This window comes from Arvicola amphibius, chromosome X (assembly GCF_903992535.2).
Source record: "Arvicola amphibius chromosome X, mArvAmp1.2, whole genome shotgun sequence".
NCBI lineage: Eukaryota > Metazoa > Chordata > Mammalia > Rodentia > Cricetidae > Arvicola > Arvicola amphibius.
In genome coordinates this window covers 44,085,675-44,101,149 of record NC_052065.1, presented here as the reverse complement: position 1 = coordinate 44,101,149, position 15,475 = coordinate 44,085,675, and the positions used below count along the sequence as shown (strand labels likewise).

General features: G+C 42.5%; 1 protein-coding gene across 15 annotated transcripts in view; it reads right to left on the bottom strand.

Moving 5' to 3' along the window:
- Tab3 (TGF-beta activated kinase 1 (MAP3K7) binding protein 3) overlaps window positions 1–7,928 on the bottom strand; it is a 61,972-nt gene extending 54,044 nt beyond the window's left edge. For 9 of the 15 annotated variants that reach the window (XM_038316690.2, XM_038316695.2, XM_038316697.2 and 6 more), the window contains exons 1-2: window positions 7,750–7,928; window positions 7,308–7,395 (exon numbers count right to left, since the gene is read on the bottom strand). The gene's annotated coding sequence lies outside the window, so the exon portion shown is untranslated. Of the gene's footprint in view, window positions 1–1,575; window positions 1,596–7,307; window positions 7,396–7,749 lie in introns of those variants that run through there. The other 6 variants (XM_038316691.2, XM_038316687.2, XM_038316696.2 and 3 more) reach the window with 2 other exon arrangements.
- Between the last annotated feature and the right edge of the window lie 7,547 nt (window positions 7,929–15,475).

Sequence of the window (15,475 nt, the reverse complement as noted above, 5' to 3'; positions counted from 1 at the left end):
CCTCTGTTCTCTACACAAATGCTGTGCTGTTCACGCACACCCAAAAGAAATAAATCCATGTAAAAAAATTAACCAATTTAATGACAAAATGCAACATATTTTGGAACAGAAAAACGGTAGTAGTAGGGGATAAATGATAAAAATTAAACTGCAGTTTGGATAAAACTAATATAGTCTTTTTTGATAAATATAACAGGTTTGGATGAAGAGTATATGGGAAATTTATACTATCTCTGCAATTTGAACTTTTTATTTCTTTTTTTACCAACCCAATCCCTGACGCTCCCATCCCCACACACATCTCCCCACCTGTTTACCCAGGTGATCTCATCTATTCCCCTTCCCAGGGCAATCCATGTTTCCTTCCTGCTACCTGGCTTCCCTGGAACAGTGGACTGTAGCCTGGCTATTCTTTTATCTCTGCAATTTTAAGTCTAAAGTTGTTTCAAAGCAAATATTTATGGCTTTGCAAAAGTTACTAAAAAAGAGAAATTTATACCTCAATTGACACAAGCAACTTTCCACATTCACTTAAGGTGATGTGAGGCTATAAACCAGACCTTTCAAATCTTTTGATTTATTTATTTATTATTGGGGGGAGTATGCATGTTAGAGCATGCTTGGGAAGGTAAGAAACCACTCTGTAGTTGGTTCTTTCCTTCTACCTTTGCATGGGTCTGGGAAACCAAACTCAGGTGATCAGGCTTACACGGCAAGAGCTTTTACCTACCCAACTACCTGCTAGCTTGGCACCCAGCTTTACATGGCTTTGAAATCTGTGCTTATAGGTCCTCACACTGGCAAGGCAAATGCTTCACCTAATGGGCCATCTCTCCAGTCCATACTATTTTGTTTGTTTGCTTATTATTTGGCCTGGAACTCCAAGAGAATCTCTTTTTTATCTGTGCACCAGGGAAAGCCATACCTTTCCATGTGTGTCCTAAAACACTTAAAATACTGCCACGAGATTCCTGGTTATTAGATAAGGAAGGACGAGGGTTTATAAAGCACTGCTTTGCTACAGACAGGTGCTGAGATCCAGCTGAGTTTATCTGGTCCTTTACAAAACCAGCCACTGGCAGTAGGCTGGGGTGGCAACAAGGTGGAAATCTAAAAGCAAGCTAGCTATTTCCTAACATTATACAATCAAACCCAAAAGGCCATAACAAAACAAAAATCATCCCAATTTAGATAGAAAAAAAGTGAAAAGTCTAAAACTGTTCCTTTGTGGAAAGAAGACAAGATCCTACTTTTAGGTGGGAGAAAAGAATCCTATTTAAGGTACATAGAGACAGGCAACAGACAACCAAGTATATATCTAGGTGTTCTGGACATTCTCCAACAATAAAGATGAGTGGGTAACATTTCTTACAGACCCACCTTCAAGCAAGATAAGGTTTACGCATTACACCCATTACTGATACAAACCTCGTGAGAGTGCTCCTTTACGTGTACTGTAGAGAGGAGATTGGAAGGCAGGCACTCTAGCAGCACAGAGCATGGTCAGAAACACTTTACTAGGCAGAACAGTCTTTTGAGAACACCAGCCAGAAAATGGCTCTTGCCACTACTCACCCTATCCTCAACCTCCACCAGAAAAGCAAGCTTTTCCTCAAGGCATGGTGAGTCTTTGCTGCTCGTGCGGAGGGAGGAGCCACTGCCTTTTCAGCAAGGCTACGTTCATAATCTTCTGGTACCTGATGTTCTGTCTGCATGGTTTTGCTGATACACTGTCACAGACAAGTTAGTTTTACAGGACTATCAATATTCAAATTCAGATACACTGAACTACTCTGAGAAGCACAACACTATATACATTTTTTTTCCTGTGGGAAAGTGGTGTTTATTTCAATTTTAAAAGAAGTCTTTATAGACCTTATAGAAATTAGGCTCCCTCTCTACAGACTCTAGCTTTATAGATGCCAATATCACTAAATTTTAATAAAGAAACTAGTTATTCAATCCTATTTTACTCATACATCATAGAGGCTTAGTTCTTTATACTTTCCATGACAGAAATAGGGCTGCAGAAAAAAATCTTAATATTCTACGGGTTTTCTGAACTATGCACAATTGTCGGTGGATCTGGCAGTTACTATACATTTAGACTGGGCCTCTCAATAAGCTTTGGCTTTAAGTGTTACTATCAAGGAAGTAAAGACATCTTTTACAGCTACTCCACCACAATAAAAAGGATATCATCTCAGAAGGAAACTCAAGTATTAATGACCATGACAATGTTAGTAATAAAAACAATTCTTTTGTGCATTTACTACCGCTAGTCATGCTTTAAATATAATATATCCTCTGGCCGATTTAATCCTCACGAGGTAAATACCACATTATCCTCATTTCAAAACTGAAGAAACAGGTCAGAGATTAAGCAATTTGCCCCAAAACACAGAGCTAGTCTGTGTCAAAAGATCTAGTTGTTTCAGAATTTTGCCTGCAGAGATGTTTTTTAAGCTATCATACTCTGTATGTAATTAGAGAATTTGGTAAACTTAAAATGAACAGAGGGTACAAATTGAAATTCAGTTTTCAAACAAGAATGGCCTGGAGCAACCCTTAAAGCATTATTGTGCCTTTTATTGGGACAATTTCCTTCAAGCAAGCTAAGATTAAATACCTTTACAGAGAACAAGTATAAAATAAATTTGGCTCTGCTTTTCTCACTTTGAAGTCCCTCATTGAATTGTCTGAATATCACAGCCAATAACACTATTATCACAACAAATTAGTAAACCTTTAAAATCTTCAGGTAAAACACACTGTCCAAGTTAACCACTAAGTAAACTAGAGTAAATAACAGCAAGATGGACAGTACCTTTGAAAAGTTTCACAGCATCAGCAAAAAACAGCATGAACAAGATATTCCTTTCATAACAAACTAGAACTCTGTTGCTCTAACACCACAATACGATCTGCTTTAATGACAAACACTAACCTGAGATAGAACAAATATATGTGTTATTTCAAAATGTGTACCAAAATTCAGAAAATTTTCACTGAAAATCTAAAAGACCCTATCAGGAGGCTAGAAAGATGGCTCCATGGTTAATAACACAGCTGTTCTTCCAGGGGACTCAAGTTCAATTCCTAGAAGCCAGAAGGCATCTAACTTTCTAGAACTCTACTCCCAGGGCCTCATAGCCTCATCTTGTCTACTTGGGCAGGTGGTGCACAGACATACATGCTGGCAAAACACCCATATGCATAAATATTTTAAAAGACACAGACTTAAAAAACTCTTTATCACAGCTGGAGAGATGGCCTGATGGGTGAGAGCAGTGACAGTTCTTCCAGAGGACCCAGATTTCATTCCTAGTACCCACGTGGTGGCTCACAACGGTATGCAACTCATGCATGTGATGCAGATATATGCAGGCAAATCACCAACACACATAAAATAAATAAAAGTTAAAAACTATCAGTTTATTTCCTGAAAGAGCCATCTCACCAACATAACTGGACTAAATTTGGACAGCCAAAAGTGGGTTATCTACTATTCTCACTAAGTAACAAAAAGCAGGTAACCTCCATAAGTTTCTGGAACTAATGTTTTATTACTTTTTTTATATTTTCACACAATGTATTTCAGTCATACTCACTTTCCTTCCACCAACTCTTCCCAGATTCCCCATCCTTCCCAACTTCATGTTCTTTTAAAAAAAATCAGAACAAATTTGTGCTGCCCAAATATTCTTGGATGTGTGTCTTTCCACTGGTGTGGTCCGCTTACCAGGGTCCACACTGTTAGAGAAAAATAACTCTCTTTTTCCAAGCAGCTAAGAACTGCAGTAACTTTTATGCCCAGATCCCCTCACTAAGCTGAGAGAAGTCTGGGCTTGTACAAGTCTTGTGCATTCTGTCACAACTACTTTAAGTTCCTATGTACACCTGCCTCGCTGTGTTTTCAAATCATCTATTTGAACTTCAGCCATGGGCTTCACGGGAAACCAAGACTAAGGCACTACATTTCTAAAGCAATCCAGGAAAACCTAAACATCCATAAGGTAACAGAAGTACACAAGCCACCAAGCTCTGTGGGCAATGGTTCTATAGGAAAATCCATTTAGCATTCCAACTCAGTAACAAGCCAACCCACTCCGCCCTATTAAGTTCGGGAAATAGAAGGAAATCTTCCCTCACTGAGGAAAGTCTGAGCTTCCTTAAGATCTGATCAAAGCAGAGCAGGAGAAAGGGCATGAAATAAGGACAGAAGTCAGAGCTGGGGGGTAGGGGAGAGATCAGAGATGAATACGGTGAAACCTAGTGAAGAGACGGATGAAGTTGAGACAACAGCTGAAAGGAAGGACTACAGAGGATGAGAGTGGGGTGGGTAATGGAGAGAATGACGGAACACTGCCCACTGGCTTCTACAAACTTAGCTTCTTGACTCTTAAGGAGAAGAGAGACGAGAAGCCAGAGCAAGAGTCTTGCACTGGCTCCCTCACTTCGTCCGTTATTCTCATTCTCCTTTTTAAGACACAATCTAGTGGGCCATGGGGTCTTAAGTGCATTCCTCTTGACCTGCTAGGGCAAAAGAATTCAGACCAGAGGATGGACATAAAGGCTTTGAAGCCCTCTTCACTCTTCATGAACACTGCAAAAGACTCCAGCGTCAGCTGGGAGCTAAAGGAAAGACCCAGGGAGGGGCAGGAACAGCATAAGAGAGGAAGGAATATAAGCTGAGAGATTTTAAGTAGGAAGAAAAGTGAAATTTTGGAGATGTGGGTAGTAATCTAATAGAGATCTCAATTAATTAAAGTATAAAATGCTCTTAAATATTTAGGATTCAGTTTGACAGTTCCAAGTATTTCATTACATCCATTTCACTTTTAGATAAATGAATAATTATGGTTAGGATATTAATATAGGGTTATGTCAAAGGTATAAAAATAAACTTCTAGAGACATACAATTTTCTGGTGTACTTTTTTTGCATAGTGATCATGCAAATCATGTCAGCACTGCTTTCTGTTTATTTGGTAGGCTTTATCATTTATCAATATTTTCCACTCTAATAGGCCAAATACCAGGAGTAATTCCCTTCCCAAGTAAAGTATATTTAACTCTTTCTTCGGAGTACAACTATAATTAAAAACTTGTTCCTTCAGCCCAAAGATTATCTGTCAAGATTGTAAGGTGTTATTTAAAACAACCCCACACTCCACATACCCAGATATACACTGAGTAACACAGAAATCCTTTTTCCATGTCCAAGAGCCAGTGCTGCTCCACTCCTAAAACAGTTTACATCTCTAACAATGAAGCAGCAAACCCTCTCAGCATTTCTAGGCTTTCCAGTCAAAGATAACCACATGGTTAACTCTGACCAAATGACCTGCTGGAGGATGAGCACCACTTAGGTGTCATCTTCCTGCTGACCCCACCCCCCAACTTGCCTGGCTGTTCTTCCAGTTGAACTCTACCCAGATGTGGGGCCTCTCTCTTGAACAGAGATAAGAGCTAGGACGGATGAGCTCAACAGCACATGAGAGATCCATCAGCAGAGACCAGCAGGAGCCAAGAGTAATGCCTCCACCGCCCCGACACCTCTGCAAAATGTCCCCGTGATTTCACCGACAGCGCAGACACGCACTGCTCTGGGATATCTAAACTCTGTCCATCACTAGGCCCATAAGAGATGCTGTTGCTTGTCTTAGTATTGACCCCATTTTCTGCAAAACACAATCTAACTGTAAAACTTTGAAACTACATGAAAAGAAGAAAAGCAAAATTGAACCGTGTGTTACCATAAAACTCCTGCAAAGCAGAGTGAGGCCCCTATAAATATGCTCCTGTTTTACTTTAGTACTGCAATTTTAAATAGGATTTAAGATTGGAGTAAATAAAACATTTACTCTTTGAGGTATGACATCCTAGGTATGCTGAACAGAAGGCGAGGTTACCAAAAACATGAATTTCAGGTATAGGTCACTATTAGCTATTTGGAATCAATCTTTACTCATCAACTCAAACTGCACCTCTGTCTAGAAAATGAATACATCACAAATGAAAAAAATTCCCGAGATTATCTTTTGTTAAGGACACCCGACAATCTTCAACAGAATCGAATGGTTTCTTTACAACAAAACTTTGCATTCTCAGTTAACTCGTGTCTGCACATCAACACATACAGACCATGTGGAAAAAGCAGTCTCGAACCAGACGCACATGGCTCTGAGTTCCAGCACTGCCCCGTGCTCACTAGACAACCTCAGCTGTGCAAACTCCAGAAGACTGGAGGTAGATGTCGTTATCTGATAGCAGCGACATTTTCTTAGCACAGAGCAACTCTGAGGATTACACTGAAACGCACACTGCCCAGCAAGTCCAGTGACTGTATATACTCAATGGTAACTCGGTTTGCTTCCACACAAACTGTACAGGGTGGTCTGCAATTAAAGAAAAGAATGTGTCAGATAAACAGAAGAAAATTCGGCGTGATTGAACATTCACTAAGCTCTGTCAAATGTAACCATGGCAATTGTATATTTAATATCTACCTTCACTAAAGTCAACTTTGCCTTGATTAGGCCAATTCTAGGCCAAAGGGGAGGGAGACTTCTAGACCTGTAGAAATTCATATAACACACTGATTTAAAACTATGTATGTGGAGAATTTAAGGAGTACTTGCATTTTTCTAGTGTCCATTGCAGGGAGGGGGAATTACCATAAGAAATGATGTACTCTGTAATTGAACATGACACAGTTAAATGTCCATTAAAAATAAGCCTTCTTGATCATGTTTTCTTTTTATGCATATTCTTTTATAGCTCTACAAATCATTCGTAAAGCAAAAAGGAAACTTCCCCCACCCCATGCAAGGGTACAGAGCCAGCTCAGTTCACACGATTCCTTCCTTTCCTTTTACAAACTCACAAGTAAAGACATGGCGCAAACTGACAAACGTTAGTGAAGAGCATAACTGAAGAGCCCTGTCTTGTCAGGAATTTTTCTCAAAAGAAAAACAAAAATCTAAGCGCTAGGCTTCAGTACAGACAATGCTTGATCTTCCGACTCATCGAGAGTACGAACTTTTGGTTCTTTATTGTGCAACTTACTTTCTCCTTTACCTTGTCTACACCTCGCCTCCACCCATCCTACTTACTGTACTTTCTAAGCAGGTACACGGCACTAAACCCTAAGCCTCCAACTAGGAACAACTCGAATCTCTTGCTGGACCTCGGAGGGCTGCTTAATGTCATCGTCAAACGAAGGCGAGGTCTTCGCTTTCCTCACCACCTGCCAACAATTATTTGCAAACCTCCTGCACAACAATCATTACTATTATTACTAACCTTGTGCACAAGTCCCAGCCCCTTCAAGAGAAGCAGCCTCAGTCCTGGCGAGCCCTAGTCCCCGGAACACCGTACTGAGGCTGGAGACCTGTACGGAGAGGTTCACTCTGCAGATGTCCAGGCATCATTCCCCTTCTCCCGAGGGCTGATGGCAATCAAGCCTCTCCCCCCCCCACACACACCCGCAGCCACTCCCTCTCCCCTCGGCCTCGGGGCGTTTGGGGCGTCCGGGCGGGCGCAGCCGCCACGACAGGCCCTGCGCAGACCTCCCGCAGCCTCGTACTTCCCCGTGTCTGCTCACAGCCGGAGGCCAAGCCGAGCCCCTGAACCCCCGCAGTCTCGCACACGCCCAATGTCGTGGGCGCGGGGTCACTAGGACGACCCCAGGGCAGCCCCAAAGTCTTGGCCTCGGGCAGGTGCCGGGCCTCTCGCCGCCACTCACCGAGACCCAGCCGTCGCTCCGAGCTCTGCCGCCTGGCCCCCGCACCCTCAGCTGACTCCCGCGGGGGGTCCGGGCGGGCACCGCTTCCCCGGCCGACCCCCCTCCTGTACGCGCCGTGCCGAGGGCAGATCCGGTGTGAGCCGCCGCTGCCGCCGCCCCCTTGCCTCTCCCTCCTCCCTCACGGCGTCCCTCCCACTGAGGCCCGCCTCGTATTTCCTGGATCCGGTCTCGGGGAGAGCAAGGCAGGAGAGCTGCGGGCTTCGGGGCTTCCGTCGGGCGCCTTCGCTCGCCAGGCACAAAGATGGCACCGCTGGGGGGGGCCGGCCCTAAGCGATCTCGCGAGGTTTTCCCTACAGGAACCAGAGGGCGGGGTCCCCACGGGAAAGGTGATAAATGAGCCCGGGCGAATGCTCGTCCCCGTCGGAAATGGGCCGGACGTGGAACGTTTACCGCGCCTGCGCGGGACCGTGGGCCTGCCGCTTCCCAGAACTGCCCGCGAAGTGAGATCCGGGCTCAGAGTTTTACCTGTTTTCTCAGGCGGGGGGAGGAGGAGGAGGCGGAGTAACTGGGAGTGCCACCCGGTAAAAGACTCGGCACAATCCGGTACAAAGTGAGGGCCATCCTTAAGGCTTGCCATTCCACCTAAGCTCCCAAAATTGAAACGCACAGACGCTTACCCAGCGGTGTTGGCGCGCGCCTCTAATCCCAGCCCTCGGGAGGCAGAGGCAGGAGGATCTCTGTGAGTTCGAGGCCAGCCTGGTCTACAGAGTGAGTTCCAGGACCGGCTCCAAAGCTACAGGAAAAACCCTGTCTCGAAACAAACAAAAGCGTACAGACGCTCGCTCACAGGAATTTCCTAGCCCTTTGCTCCTCCCTAGCTCAGCTACATTCTTTAGAAAGTCTCAAAAAAAAGTAGAAAAAAGAAAGTCTGAGGCACCCGGCAGGTAGGCGTGGTGGTGCACAGCTTTAATCTGGTGGCAGAGGCAGGCAGATCTCCTGTGAGTTCGAGGCCAGCCTGGTCTACACAGCAAGTTCCAGGACAGCCAGGGCTACACAGAGAAACCCTGTCTCAAAATAAAACAAAAAACAAATAACAGACTCCTTCATTCTGTTAGTTCACGTTACTATGCGTTTCACAGGTAACAATTGCTGTCAGGTTTTTCACACAAATACCTTATTTTCTCGTTTTATTCTTTTCTTGTCTTTCATAGTCAAATAAACACAGTTCGGTTTTCTACACACCCATTACTGAGGAAACAAAATGCTCTGACCGTGAAAAAAAAATTGGTCTCAGATGGAGGATGGGGAGAGGGGATTTTGTGTTATAAATAAGCAGACATAGGAGTCATACATATGGAGAGGTGTCATATCTCTATCTTTAAAAGAAAAGCAACTAGAACTAGAACATCCATATGATCTAGATATATCCCTCTTGCATATACATCCAAGGACTCTAAACATACCAAAGACATGTTTGCACATTCGCATTTGCTATAGTACTTTTCTCAACACCCCAGACATGGGATCAGCAAAGATGGTCATCAACAGAGGAGTGAGTAGAAATGTGGCATGTGGAAATGTGAAGTTTTCAGGAAAATGGGTAAAACTGGAATCATGTTAATTGAAATAAGCAGTTCAGAAAGACGATAGGGTGTATTTGCTCTTGTATGCAGATCTAGATTTTAAAGGGTCTATGTGTGCATATTGTACATAACATGAAAATAGAAGCGAAACTATATGGGATGAAGGGGGGTCTACTTCTAAAGGGAAAAGGAGGTGTAAATAATTATAAGGAAAAAGAGAGATGAATATTGCATGTTCTCGTATAAAACCTAGATATAAGTGTATATGTGTATATGTGTGTGTACATTATATACATTATATGACATGACAATAAATGGACTATGTGGAGTGAGAAAGGGATCTAAAGGAATCATGAGGGAGAAGAAAATTGATGTGGGATTCCTCTCTGTATGCTGTGAATACCATTGGTTAATAAAGAAACTGCCTTGGCCTAATAGGATAGAATATAGGTAGGCCGGGAAAACTAAAGTGAATGCTGGCAGAAAGAAGGGCTGACTTAGAGAGAAGTCATGGAGTCTCTGCCAGAGACAGACATGCTGAAACTTTGCCAGTAAGCAATACACAAATTAATGGAGATGGGTTCAATTAATAGCCGATAAGAAGCTAGAGCTAATGGGCCAAGCAGTGATTTAAATAATATAGTTTCTGTATGATTATTTCCGGGCTAAGTGGCCGGGAACTAAATAGTGGCCTCCTTACTACAGATAATTGTAAAGAAAAAATAGACAAATATTATATTTTCTATCTCATATACAGAACCTAGATTTAATTGTATATACACACTTCTATATATTTATACATGTGCATGTATATGTATATGACTTGACAGCAAAAGGAGAACTATTTGTTTGGAAGAAGGAGAGCAACAGAAGCATGGAGAGGGAACATTGGAAGGTGATGAGGGTAGATAGCAACAAGGAACAATGTTATACATATACAAAATCTCATTAAAATCCCACTACTTATGTTCACTAAAAATTAATAAAATTAAAAGAAACTATCTCATGCAAGAAGTTCTTTGGGGTTATTACATAGAAGTTAGTCCAGGGAACTAGTCACAGTGATGTCAAGAAACAAATCATCCTGGTTATTTCAACAGAAGCTTTAATATAAAAAGTAATTATTAGGCCGGGCAGTGGTGGTGCTTGCCTTTAATCCCAGCACTCAGGAGGCAGAGGCAAGCAGATCTATGTGAGTTTAAGGCCAGCCTAGTTTACAGTATGAGTTCCAGGACAGGCACCAAAGCTACACACAGAAACCCTGTCTTGAAAAACAAACAAACAAACAAAAATAAAGGTTATTGTTAGGCAGCTGAAAAGACGGTGGAGCTCAGTGTTCCACACGGTTAGTATAATGGCTAATCTTAATTTTATCATAGCAAGACTTAGAGTTACCTATCTAACACATCTCTAGGCACATCTGTGAGTGGACCATTCCAGAGCCGTTTAATTGGAGGGAAGAGTCACCCGGAATGTAGACGGCACCATTCCATGGACGAGGCTCCTGGACAGAATCAAAAGTAGAAAATGACTGGTCAAAATGCAGAAATCAACTGACTGTGGGACGCCCATTCCTAAAAAACATTTACAACACATCCCCTACACTTAAGGGTCAGGAAACCTCAACATTCAGGAAGAAGGGGTGAAAATATATTGTAAGATCTAGAGGATGAAGGCATCTGTTGGAAGTTAGTATCTTTAAAAAAAAAGACAAGAGGTAGGGGGCTATAGAGAAGGGGTCAGTCTGGGAAGAGTGTTAAGGGTGAGTGGGGTATGGTGAATATGACGCATCAAGATAGATGGTGTGAAATTCTCAAAGAATTCATAAAAATGTACTAGTAAAACATTTCCAGTAGCAAGTAAGCTAAGCATCAGCATGTATCTCTCTCTGCTCCCTGTCTGTGGATGTCACATGACTAACTACCGCAACTGAAACTGCTCTTGACAGCAAGCCTTCCTGACGGCAGTGGACTGTGCCCTGACACCGTGAGCTGTGGCAAACACTTCCTATTCTAAGTTGCTTTCGTCAAGTTATGTTGTCACAATACCCAGAATACAGAAAATGGGCAGGACATGCTTATGACGTATAGGGTGAATGGGAAGCAAGGGAATAGGGGATTGCCCAGTTTAGGCATCTAGAAGAGGGTTTGCAGAAGCAAAACTCAAACTTTTGAGGAGACAGTAGCGTTCTGTGGTGACGCAGCCTCTGAGGAAAACACTGGATTTGCATGTGACAGGAACTGCAAACCAGATCCAACTGCTGCTGTGGAAAAGAAGCAGCACTCTCCTGAGATCATCCGAGGGCCCTCAGGATGATGAGAGCAAGCTGTAGGCTACAGCTGAACTTGACCCATATCTTCCAGCATCCAGATCCACTTGTTTTGAAATCTATATGTGTTCAGAAAAGGAAGGGGTCACACCCTTCTATCAAATAGTGCACATAGTCAAGATGGCCTTGCTAAATACATTTGTAGACAACCTGCCTCAAGATTTGCATTTCATGACAACTTACAAATCTGTGACTGAGAAATAAATGCCACAGTGGTACGGCGCTAAGATTTTTGCTTTTTCCGTAGCAAATGTGTCCTAATTCAGCAGCTCGGCTCCCATGTAAACTGAGGGGATCCTCCCTTGGGCTTCTTGCTCACCCATGCCTAGAGTGTTCTCAAAAGTAGCTCCATTACAGTTACAGATTAGTCACCAGGAATGTGAAAAGTACTACTTAATCATATTGCTACTTCTATCTGCAAGAGACAAGGGGAATAAACTCTTCCAAGCAATCCTGTACCGAGCTAAAACTTCTAAGATGTAAGGAAAGGGATGTGGAGGGCTGGGAGAAGTAGCTGTCAACTACATAAAGTAATGAAGCCAGAACTTGATTTAAAGTTGTCTTGGAACTAGAGATGGCTCCGTGTTTGAGAGCTTCTGTTGCTCTTGCAGAGCACCCAAGTTTAAGTCCCAGCGTCCGCATCAGGCACTACAGGATCACCTATGACTCTCTAGGTCCAGGTGATATCATATCCTCTTCTGGTCTCATGGACACCCCCCGCATAACATATATTTAGACACACACACGCGTGCACACACACACCAATGGGAAAAAAAAAATCTTTAAAGTGGTATCGTACCCACTTTCCCAGTGGGATCTTGCCACCAATAAGAAGCTTGAAATCAAGAAAACAGGGAAAGCCGTTCTTTCTGTCCCTTGTGTTTCTGTTTCATTCCCTACCTCATCCCCAGTCTTGCTAATTTTAGCTGCTTCTCCAAAAGCAAAGAGAGGAGAATGGAGTGGGCCAAGTTATCACTTTACTGATGTTGTCTTAAGATGGTTTTGTCTTCTGGACACGGAAGATGCTTAAAACTTGTCCTTTCTTTCTGATTTCTTCATTTGTATTTCTGCATAGCCTTTGGCTAGGAAGCTTCCCTGGCACATCCCAGGACACAAGTGGTGCTGTCGTACTCTGCCAGGCCTCTCTTCCCAGCTCTTAGTCTCCTTGACTTTTCACTGCTGCTCTGTGTCCTCTCCTAATTAGCAGTGCTTTGTGTGTAGCTGTAATGTAAATGCTGGTGCTCTCACTGACAAGCATAGTTCTCCGGGATCCTTTCACCACTCGGTTCTTAGCTATGAACTGACTCCGTCTTCTAATTCTGTCTCTGTCCCCATTTCCTATAGAATATCCACAGCTTCCTACTGCCAGGAACCCCTTAGCCATTAATAGGTCCTAAAGCAGGACACAAGCAAAAGTCTCAAGATTTTTATTTTTTCCTTCTGAAACACTCATAGGATCCATAAAAAACTGATCTATTCTTGCTATGCTGAACAACAAACAGGTTGCCCTGTTGTTCCATTAAGATCCCTACCTTCATGATTCTCATGACGCAAGCAGCTGTGTCTATATTGATTCAGGCCTCCAAATTCCAAAGACATGTGGCAAGGTCCCCCGAAAGCTCATCAGGTATGACCTACAGATATCTATAGTTCAGTAATGAAGCAGCTGGTGGGTGATACATCTTGAAGACAGTTCTAATTCAGCTCAGAGGCCACTTGGTGTGGCCTTCCCGTCCCCACAAAGAAAAAATCTGTAACAGTCCTTCAAATGTGATAGTTAACAAATATTTCCCTCCTAGCCTTCGCTTATTTAGGCTGGAGGAAGTGGATGAGTGATAGTCACACAACCGGTTTTGCAACCTCTCCCTGAGGACTGTGAAAAAGAGCCTAGAATCCCTCTTTAAAATAGGAAAGAATTTATGATGTATTTTCTTTGCCTGTATCAGACACATCTTATTTTTAGGTATCGGTTGCCACACCTGTTGTATAGAGAACCTATTCTCATGTGACAAACCACTTCAAAACATAATGCTTTAAAAGAATCATTTCAGTCGCTGATGATGCAGTGGGCAGCAACTTGGAGTGCATTCAGTTTAGCATTTATCTTTCTGGTCTCAGTTAGGATTTCACATGGTGACAAGAATGAAGCCTGTTCATGAGCCCAACAATATTTGGTGTCCCTGACAACTCAGTGGGATATGGTATAAAAACTAAAACATATATCTGTGGCTTTTGAATGGGCCTTTTCATTAGGCTGTCTGCTTCTTGGTGATGAGGTATCTGGTAAGACCCGTGGCTCTCATTGTCACGAGCAACTCTGTAGTCTAACAAATCCATTCATTTTAGACAATAGTATGTAGCACATCATGTCAATGGGGCCTGTATCATAAACGTTGAACTGTTATGGTGGAGAAACTGTGGATATGGAAGGACAACTCTTATTGACATTATGAATCAGTTCTGGAAAGAATGAATTGCTGTCCAATAGACAGACACACCCTGTGGAAGGAATCCAAAGTAATTATTCTGCCAAACTGGATGGCTTGTCTCCCTGAGAATGGTGCTATGTTGTAGACTCAGTATTGGTCCCTGATGCTAGCAAGCACCTATCTGAGCCTTGGTGAGAGTGAACCCTTCTAGGGTCCACAGAATGACTATATCCCACTTTAAAGATCCCTTGGCCAGTTAGTCTTTGGCCGTCTTACATAAGCCTAAAAAGAACTTTGTCACTATGCCTGTCTTTCTAAGGCTATTTGATGTTAGCAAATTTGAATTTGTGAGGCCAGTTGTTAATAGGTCTCTTCTGAGATTTCAGGATTCATGGGATATAGCAATCTTCTGTAAGGGGAAAAGCCCCATGGGAAGTTGAGCTTGGGTGTATATCCTTTTCTTCTGACAGAAGGCCAAATCTTCTTTCTAGTTGTTTTTTTTTTGTTTTGTTTTGTTTTGTTTTTTGTTTGTTTGTTTTTTTGTTTTTTGAGACAGGGTTTCTCTGTAGTTTTGGAGCCTGTCCTGGAACTAGCTCTTGTAGACCAGGCTGACCTCGAACTCACAGCAATCTGCCTGCCTCTGCCTCCCGAGTGCTAGGATTAAAGGCGTGTGCCACCATCATTCTGCCTCTAGTTAGTTTTTTTTAAGTTCTCAGAGTCTCATTCAGATAGCTCTTTATGTTAAAATATCCTGTTTTATTATCTTAATTTTATATTACACAGTTTGATTGATGGACCTTTACTCTATAATTTAGTAATGTTCAAAAGAGAAAGGAGTTCCCCATAATACAAAGTTTTGCACATATTCTGTGAACTACTTTGCTTCCCACCTAACCTTCACTTAGCACCTCCTAGCCAAAATAATTGTGGTACAGACCTGCAACAACAGGATTGGCAGGCAGATGCAGGAGGACAATGAGACCAAGGCCAGGCTCTTACATAGCCAGAATTTACCTCAATAAAACAAAAACAACTCCCTAAAAACAAACAAAGGAAGAAGGGGAGGAATAGAGAGAATCACAATGTCTTCTCAGCTTGATAGGAAAATTAAATGAAGCCTATTCTAAGATTTTCTAAATCTCAACTGACTGTAATCATGAAAGCAACTCTGCCCAAGACACTAAAAGAAGGAATATGTTATTAGTAAATAAATTAAAAAGTATAGTTAAGGAAGAAACAGCGAGTTTGTATCACCCCATCCTTTCCACATGTGGGCCCATAGTAGGATACAAACATTATATCACATCTCATTCTCTGACTTTGGAGTGATATACCTGCCGGTAGATAAAGGGTTTAACATTCCTCTAGATAGATGACATCACTTA